The following is a 9,179-nucleotide window of genomic DNA, read 5'->3' on the forward strand; positions in this document are numbered from 1 at the left end:
ACGACTGAACCTCTAGTCTTTGACCCAGAAATTGAAAGAACCTTTCGTAGGCACAACGCTGCAAGAAAAGCAAGAGAAATAAAACTCGAACAACAAGCAGACATGGCCAACGAAAACGAAAACAGAAACGAAAACGTAGTTGGACCACCACTTCAACATCCGATCCGTACCTTAAGGGATTATACAACACCTAATCTGAATGGGACAACCTCAAGTATTACAAGACCTAGGGTAGAAGCTAATAACTTTGAGATTAAACCTGCAATTATCCAAATGCTCTCTACCTCGATCCAATATGGAGGTTTGCCTAGTGAAGATCCTAATGCTCACATCACCAATTTTTTGGAAATTTGTGACACATTCAAACAAAATGGTGTTTCTGAAGATGCAATCAAGTTGAGGCTTTTTCCTTTTACTCTTAGGGATAAAGCTAGATCATGGTTACAATCGTGTCTCGCTGGAAGTTTTACAACATGGGATGAATTAGCTCAAAAATTCCTAGCTAAATTCTTCCCATCCTCAAAAACCACCAAGCTGCGTAATGAGATAATGATATTTGCTCATCATGATCAAGAAAGCTTGTACGAAGCTTGGGAAAGATTCAAGGACTTGCTAAGGAAGTGCCCGCATCACAGTTTGCCCAAGTGGCTACAGGTACAAACTTTTTATAATGCATTATCTCCTAACATCAAAATTACTCTAGATGCAGCTGCAGGTGGATCTTTTGAAAAAAAAGGAATTGATGAAGCTTATGAATTGATAGAGGAGATGGCAAGCAACAGCCACTACCAAAATAATACCGAAAGAAGAAGAACCGCAGGAGTCTATGAAATAGACGCCATTACAGCACTTAATGCCAAGGTAGATAACATGGTAAGGAAATTGGACATGTTAACTACTAATCCTGTGAATTCGATTATGCAAGTGTGTGATAGGTGCAATGGACAACATGGAATTGGGGAATGCATCATGGACTCCTTAAATCCGCAGACTTTGGAGCAAGTGAACTATGTGATGAATCAAGGAAGAAAGAATTACCCTTATTCAAATTCATATGATAACAGGTTAAGGAATCATCCTAACCTATCTTATGGTAATCCTAACAATGCCTTGAATGCACCCCTAGGGTTCCACCCTCCAGAAAAGAAATCTCATGATGACCTCCTCACTGCCCTCTCCAAATCACACATGGAATTCATGAATGAAACCAGGGAGAACCATAAAATCCAGCAAGCTGCAATCAGGAATTTGGAGATTCAGTTAGGGCAGTTCGCAAACATGATGGCATCTCGACCTCAAGGTACGTTACCTAGCAATACTGAAAAGAATCCAAAAGAACAAGTGCAGGCTATCACCTTGAGGAGTGGCAAACAATTAGATGAACCACTGAGGAAAGAAAAGGAGGAAAAAGAACAATCAAAAGTGCCTATCATTGATTTAGAGGAAAAAGAAAAGGTAAAACCCTATGTTCCCCCTGTTCCCTTTCCACAAAGATTAAAGAAAGCACAAGATGACAAGAGCTTCCTCAAGTTTCTGGATGTGTTTAAGAAGCTTCAAATCAATATTCCTTTTGCTGAAGCTCTTGCTCAAATGCCTAGCTATGCTAAATTCCTAAAAGATATCTTGAGCAAGAAACGAAAAATTGATGATCAAGAAACAGTGATGTTAACTGAGGAGTGCAGTGCAATTATCCAAAACAAACTGCCTCCAAAGTTAAAAGATCTAGGAAGTTTTTCTATCCCTTGTAACATTGGTAATCTTGACTTTGAAAAGGCTTTGGCAGATTTAGGTGCTAGCATTAATCTTATGTCCTATGAAGTTTTTAAGATGCTAGGTATGGGAGAGCTCAAACCAACAAGGATGTCTTTGCAATTAGCAGATCGTTCAATTAAATATCCTAGAGGGATTGTAGAAGACGTGCTTGTAAAGGTAGGTACATTCATCTTTCCTGTTGATTTTGTTATTCTTGATATTGATGAAGACAGGGAAGGATCTCTAATCCTTGGAAGACCTTTTCTTGCAACTGCAAGAGCATTGATAGATGTCTATGAGGGTAAGTTGACTCTTAGAGTTGGACAGGAAGAGATTGTATTTGATGTACTTAAATCTTGTAAACTCCCTATGGATCATGGAGACTGTTTTAAAATTGACGTAGTCGATGAATGTGTGGAGACCACTTTGCATGTTGAAAATAATGCTAATGAGTCAAGCATCTTGAATGAAAAAGAAAAGGAACTTCCTAAGCATGAACTGAAACAACTTCCACCTCATTTAAAACATGCATTTCTAGGTGAGAACCATTCTTTTCCTGTTATTATTTCTTCTCACTTAACGCTTGACCAAGAGGAAAGGTTGTTGCAGGTTTTACAAAGGCACAAGAAAGCATTAGGATGGTCTATCTCAGATCTACAAGGAATAAGCCCAAGTGTGTGCATGCATAAAATCTTAATGGAAGAAGACTACAAACCTTCAATCGAGCATCAAAGGCGACTGGATCCTAACATGAAGGAGGTAGTTAAGGCTGAAATTATTAAACTCTTAGATGCCGGCATCATTTATCCAATTTCAGACAATAATTGGGTAAGTTCTGTCCAAGTTGTTCCAAAGAAGGGAGGTATGACTGTTATTTCTAATGAAAACAATGAATTAATCCCCACAAGAACAGTCACAGGTTGGCGTGTGTGTATAGATTATAGAAAATTAAATAAAGCAACACGCAAAGATCACTTTCCCCTTCCCTTTATTGATCAAATGCTTGAAAGGCTTGCAGGATATCCTTTTTATTGTTTCTTAGATGGCTATTCAGGGTACTTCCAAATACCTATAGCCCCTGAAGACCAAGAGAAAACTACATTCACTTGTCCTTATGGCACTTTTGCCTATAGGAGAATGCCTTTTGGGCTATGCAATGCCCCTGCAACCTTTCAAAGGTGCATGATGTCCATCTTTTCTGATATGGTGGAAAAATTTATTGAAATATTCATGGATGATTTTTCTGTATTTGGTTCTTCCTTCGATGCATGCCTTCATAATTTATCTTTAGTGATGCAACGATGTGAAGATACTAACCTTGTGTTAAATTGGGAAAAATGTCACTTCATGGTTAGTGAAGGTATTGTCCTAGGGCATAAAATCTCTCAAAAGGGGATTGAAGTAGACAAGGCAAAAATTGAGGTAATTGAAAAACTACCTCCCCCTAACACAGTGAAGGGCATAAGAAGTTTTCTTGGGCATGCAGGGTTTTACAGGAGATTCATAAAGGATTTCTCAAAAATTACTAAACCTCTTTGCAATTTATTAGTTAAAGATGTACCTTTTGATTTTGACAAAGATTGTTTAGATGCTTTTAACAGGTTAAAGAAGGAGTTAATCTCAGCCCCGATCATCACCACACCAGATTGGACTTTACCCTTTGAATTCATGTGTGATGCTAGTGATCATGCTGTAGGAGCTGTTCTTGGACAAAGAAAAGACAGGAAGTTGCATGTTATCTATTATGCAAGTCGCACATTGAATGATGCACAATTAAATTATGCAACTACGGAAAAGGAACTGCTAGCTATTGTTTTTGCTTTTGACAAATTCAGGGCATATCTAATTGGAGCTAAAACAATAGTCTACACAGATCACTCCGCCATCAAATACTTGCTGGAAAAGAAAGATGCAAAGCCAAGACTCATTCGTTGGGTACTTCTACTGCAAGAGTTTGACCTAGAAATTCGCGACAAAAAGGGGACCGAGAACCTCGTTGCTGACCATCTTTCCAGGCTTGAATTGGGGGAAGAAGACACAAGCGAGCTACAAATCAATGAAAGCTTTCCTCATGAGCAACTTCTTCTAGTAGCAAATGCTCAAACCCCCTGGTACGCTGACATTGTTAATTATCTTGTTTGCAAAATTCCTCCTCCCAATTTTTCTTACCAACAAAGAAAAAAATTTTTTCATGATATCAAATTCTACTATTGGGAGGAGCCATTTTTGTTCAAGTATTGTAGTGATCAGCTCTTCAGGAGATGTATACCGGAAACTGAAATAGAAAGTGTCCTTAAATTCTGCCATTCAATGGAATGTGGAGGCCACTTTGGAGCAAACAAGACAGCTGCGCGTATACTAGAAAGTGGTTTGTATTGGCCTAATCTTTTTAAAGATGCTTATAACTATGTTCGTCTTTGTGATCGTTGTCAAAGGTTAGGTAACATTTCGAAGAGACATGAAATGCCCCTGAACAGCATCCTTGAAGTCGAAATCGTCGATGTATGGGGTCTGGACTTTATGGGACCTTTTCCACCATCATATTCAAATCAATACATTCTAGTGGCGGTGGATTATGTGTCAAAGTGGGCAGAAGCTGTTGCTCTTCCAAATAACGATGCCAAAAGTGTGATGAGCTTCATCAAGAAAAACATTTTTACAAGGCATGGAACTCCCAGGGCGATAATCACGGACGGAGGTAAGCATTTTTGTAATAGATATTTAGACTCCCTTCTTGCAAAATATGGTGTCACTCATCGTGTAGGTACTCCATATCATCCTCAAACCAGTGGACAAGTAGAGGTCACTAACAGAGAAATAAAAAAGATCCTCGAAACCACTGTTGGACAATCGAGAAAGGATTGGTCCAAAAAGCTAGACGATGCTCTATGGGCCTACAGAACGGCATTCAAAACGCCTATAGGTATGTCTCCATATCGCATGGTGTATGGTAAGGCTTGTCATCTTCCTGTAGAGTTAGAACATAAGGCGTTTTGGGCCATTCAATTTTTTAACTTTAATGCAAAGGAGGTTGGTCAAAAGCGATTGCTACAGCTAAACATGATGGATGAAATGCGCCTTCACGCTTATGAAAATGCCAAAATATACAAAGATCGCACTAAACAATGGCATGATAAGCGCATTATCATGAGGGATCTAAAGGTAGGCCAGCAGGTGTTGCTCTATAACTCTAGACTTCGGTTATTTCCTGGTAAGTTGCGCTCTAGATGGTCTGGACCATTCACAATCAAGGAAATCTTTCCTCATGGCGCGATTGAAATAGTGGATGGTAAGTCGAATCGAAGTTTCAAGGTAAATGCTCAACGTTTGAGAAGCTATTATAATGAAACCTTTGAACCCATCAAGACTACAATTGGTCTTGCGTGGCCTAAATTAAGATAAGTGCGTCGAACTTAACGACGTTAAACAAAAGTGCTCATGGGAGACAACCCATCTATTTTTATTAAATTTTCGTCCATTTATTTATTTTTATTCCCTATTTTATTTGTCAAAATCCCAAATTTTCTCCATAAGTGTTCTTTTGTTTAGTTAAGAGTTTTTGTAGGAAAAAGTGGAAATCCAGAACCAAGCACGCCCAAGCCGTGCTAAGTGGCACGCCCAAGTCGCGCTACGAAGCAAGTCTCAACAAAGAAAAATGCCCAAGTCGCGAGCGCGACATTTACAAGCGCGAGCGCGACAATTAGAAAAGAGAGTCAGAAGATTTGCAAGAAAAACTCGCGAGCGCACCTTCCATATGCACGGGCGCGAGCTGAAGTCGCGAGCGCGACATTCATATACGCGGGCGCGAGCTGAAGTCGCGAGCGCGCCATTCATATACGCGGGCGCGACAAGCAGATCTGAGTGTCAGAAGCAATTGGACCAGAAGACGCGAGAAGACGCGAGCGCGATATTCATATGCGCGGGCGCGAGAAAGCACCTTTGAGAGGCAGAAAGTTTGCCAGCAAAATACGCGAGCGCAACTTTCATATGCGCGAGCGCGAAAAGAACTTGAGAGGCAGGGACAAGCACGCCCAAGGCGTGCCAGATAGCACTCCCGTGCTATCACCAGGCACTTTTCAAAATGAGAGGCAGAGAAGAGCACGCCCAAGCCGTGCTATGTAGCACGCCCGTGCCAGGTACGCCACTTTTGTTGTTTTGCAGGTCGGAGGGGAGCACGTCCAGGCCGTGCTCATCAGCACGGCCGTGCCACGATCAGACCAACTCATTTATTGGCGCCCCTATTTAAAGAGCACGCCTCAAAACCTTCTCTTTTCCATCTCGCACGCCCTAGCCGTCAACTCCTTTCTCTCAAACTTTCTCTTTTCTTCTCCCTTTTCTCTCAAATCAAACACTCTCCACCCAAAATTTTCACATAATCAACTCCAACAATAGCTCCTAGATACAAATGTAGCAGACCCGCATCATCCGTTGCTGCTCGGAAGCGTTCGACTACGCGATCCTCCACGGCTCCTCAACCTCCTTCACCTCCTGAAATTCCATTCGAATTTGCCTCATCCGATCAACAAGAAAGGTACACAAAATTATCTCTTCGGCCTATTTTACCGAATAGATTTATCGATGAGGCTGCCTTAGCGCAAGTGGGTCTTAGGGATATTGTGTTAGACCCTCTTAAGAGAATAGGATGGGGGAATTTATTGATATGAAGGACTTAGTCTATGCCCCTCTAACTCTAGAATTTCTGAGTTCCTATCGCGCTTTTATTCCGTTAGTGCCTAATTCACCACCAAGTAGGGTTAACTTTGGGCTTCTTAGTCAAAACTTTGAACTAACTGTGAATGAAATTAGCCACATTTTTGGGTTTCCTACAGACAATAGCCAGATACAAATATCTAGTGATTTTAGTGCGCGTAATACTTGGCAAAATTTGACAGGTGAAGTGAATTACAATCCTAGATATTCTAAAGCATCCAAATTAAAAAAACCTTCCTTGCGCTACATTCACAAATTCTTATCTAATTCCATTTTTGGAAGGAGTGAAAGCGATGGGGTGCTAAGTTTGAACGAATTATATTTTCTGTGGGCTATTGAGAATGGGGTTTTATTGAATGTTGGTTATTGGCTCTGCCAAAAATTTGGAAAGGTGGCTGGAGCCGACAAGGGGGCCATAATGGTGGGATGTTTTGTAACTCGGATTGCTAGATACTTACAGGTTTGGAACCCGGCTAGGCCAATTTATGATAGTATAGGAGGAGGGCGTAGTACTAGACTGGACCTAGATGTTATGATACATATGAAACTGATTGAAAAAGTCGGGGATACATATCAAGTAGTGGGCGCCCCAGAGGCTAATCCTGATGATGCAGGAGCAGAGGCAGCCGGTGGAGCTAACATGGAAGAGGATAATCCTCCTCCTTTTCCTTCTTCTTTTGGTGCAGGTACTTCCGGTGTCGGTCCATCGTTCCAAGGCACAGCCAACGTGTCGAACGATGAAGTCCTTGCAAGAATGATGTCTCGGATGGACCTCTTTGACACGCGCCTTAAATGTATGGAAACGATGATCGCAGACCGTTTCCAGTCCATCGAGATTATGAACGACAGTCTTGATTCTCGGATGGACACCATGCAAGGCCAACTCCAGACCATCCTCCAGCTTCTGCAGCCACCTCCACCACCAGAGAATTGACGAATTTCTCACTTTTCTTTGTTTTATTTTTGTTTATTTGTTCTAATACATTGTCTTGGTTGCTTTCACTTTAGTTTATTTGTTATTTGAATTTTTATAACTTTTTAGTAGTTTGTTTTGTTCTTAATGTTTAGTTGCTCTTTTAGCTAAGACTCTTCCCACACCCGTTCTATTGTATTGTTCAATACAATGTTGGTAAGATTTCTTCTTCTCTCTTACTGCTTTCCTTCTAGTAATGCAATAAGTTTGGGGAATTTATGCACATTGGGGACAATGTGATTGATTGAATTGGGTTAAGGGAATTTTGGCAAAAATTTTTGTTTTTGTTTAACATTTTTTGGAATGATTACAAGTAAGCTTGAAAGTTCTCATGTCTAGTAATGAGTGTTAAATATAGTCGATTCTAAATTCTAGCATATTTAAGTTTTGAATTTGAATTTTTGACTCAATCATGTTCATTGATCTAAACTATTTGTTTCTAGACTTTTAAAACACTGATTTTTATGAAAGTTATGATATAAAGGTGTGTTTTACTCTAAAGTATTTTAAACCTTGGCATTCCTAGAACAAAAATTAGAACTTCCTTCGAGGCGAGAAATTTAAATGTTTACATCTTGAAAGAGATGATTTAGGCAATTTTTGTTGACACCTATATAGCCTAAACTACCTAAACAAAAATATATGACCTTTGAAACCCACTTTGAAGCTTTAAACCGTACAATTTTCTTCTTCACCATAAATAAACCAGGCCATTAAAGCCAAATTCAAATCTCTTACCCTAAGTACAAAGGATTGTATGATTAAAAGATTCGACTTTTAATTAGAATATAGCAACAAAGAGGGAGAATTCATCAATCAATACTAGCAAATAAAGAAAAGAGGAAAGAATCAAGAAAGAGGTACATGCAAAGCAATCAAAAGAATGCAAGAAGAATGGTAAAGCAAGTAAGAATAGTGCCAAAATATTAAGAAAAGACCTTGCACAAGATGCCTCTAGCTAGTAAGAAAGCTTCAAAACCAACACTCCCTAGAACTAGTAAAAGTTTAATTAAAATAGAATCTTGAATATTATACATTCTTTTGTACTCTTTGACTACCCTTTTATCCTTTCTTTTGATTAAGCAAAATTTGCACCAAGAAAGCCCCATTACAACCCAAAATAAAGACCTTTTGATCTTTTAATTGTATGCATTTAAATCGTGGAGAAAGAATGACTAATTCTGCATATGGGAATGCCACTGTTGCACTATCAATTGTCTTATTTTTGAAAGGTTGAAAATTCTTTAGATAATTCATGTCCTATTTATCATAAATTGAATAAATATTAGTGTTGACAATCTCTTTAAACTTGTATTTTACTCAATGAATGTGTTTTATACAAAAATAAAAGTCAAGCTTAAATATGAATAGCATGGAGAACGACTGAGTTTATTTACTTGTTTACTAATCATGATATCTTGAAAGATTATTGAAATCATCTCCAACCATGTTAAACTAGTGTCGTCAAATTATTTTTTCTTAGTTTTGTTGCTTGAGGACAAGTAATGGTTTAAGTTTGGGGAATTTTGATAAGTGTAAAATTTATAGTGTTTTTAATATAGTTTTTATTAGAATTTTAGTAAGTTTTTACTTCTTTAATTTAATTTTAAATCACTTTTAGTATAATTGTGTTTAAAAGCTTCCTTAGTCTTTAATCCGCTTGATCTAAGAGAAAATTGCAGAAATTTGGCGCAGAAAAGAACTTTAGAATGCAAGGCACTTAGCTTCTAGCACGCCCAGCCCG

General features: G+C 39.0%; 1 non-coding gene across 1 annotated transcript; it reads right to left on the bottom strand.

Annotated features, from left to right (window-relative positions):
• Positions 1 to 531: 531 nt before the first annotated feature.
• On the bottom strand, positions 532 to 638 carry LOC149493222 (small nucleolar RNA R71). The gene has a single exon (XR_016318609.1). It is a non-coding gene; the product is annotated as a small nucleolar RNA R71 (small nucleolar RNA).
• Between the last annotated feature and the right edge of the window lie 8,541 nt (positions 639 to 9,179).

Source organism: Jatropha curcas, chromosome 10 (genome assembly GCF_041381405.1).
Source record: "Jatropha curcas cultivar XTBG-Jc1 chromosome 10, XTBG_Jcur_1.0, whole genome shotgun sequence".
Classification (NCBI taxonomy): Eukaryota; Viridiplantae; Streptophyta; class Magnoliopsida; order Malpighiales; family Euphorbiaceae; genus Jatropha; species Jatropha curcas.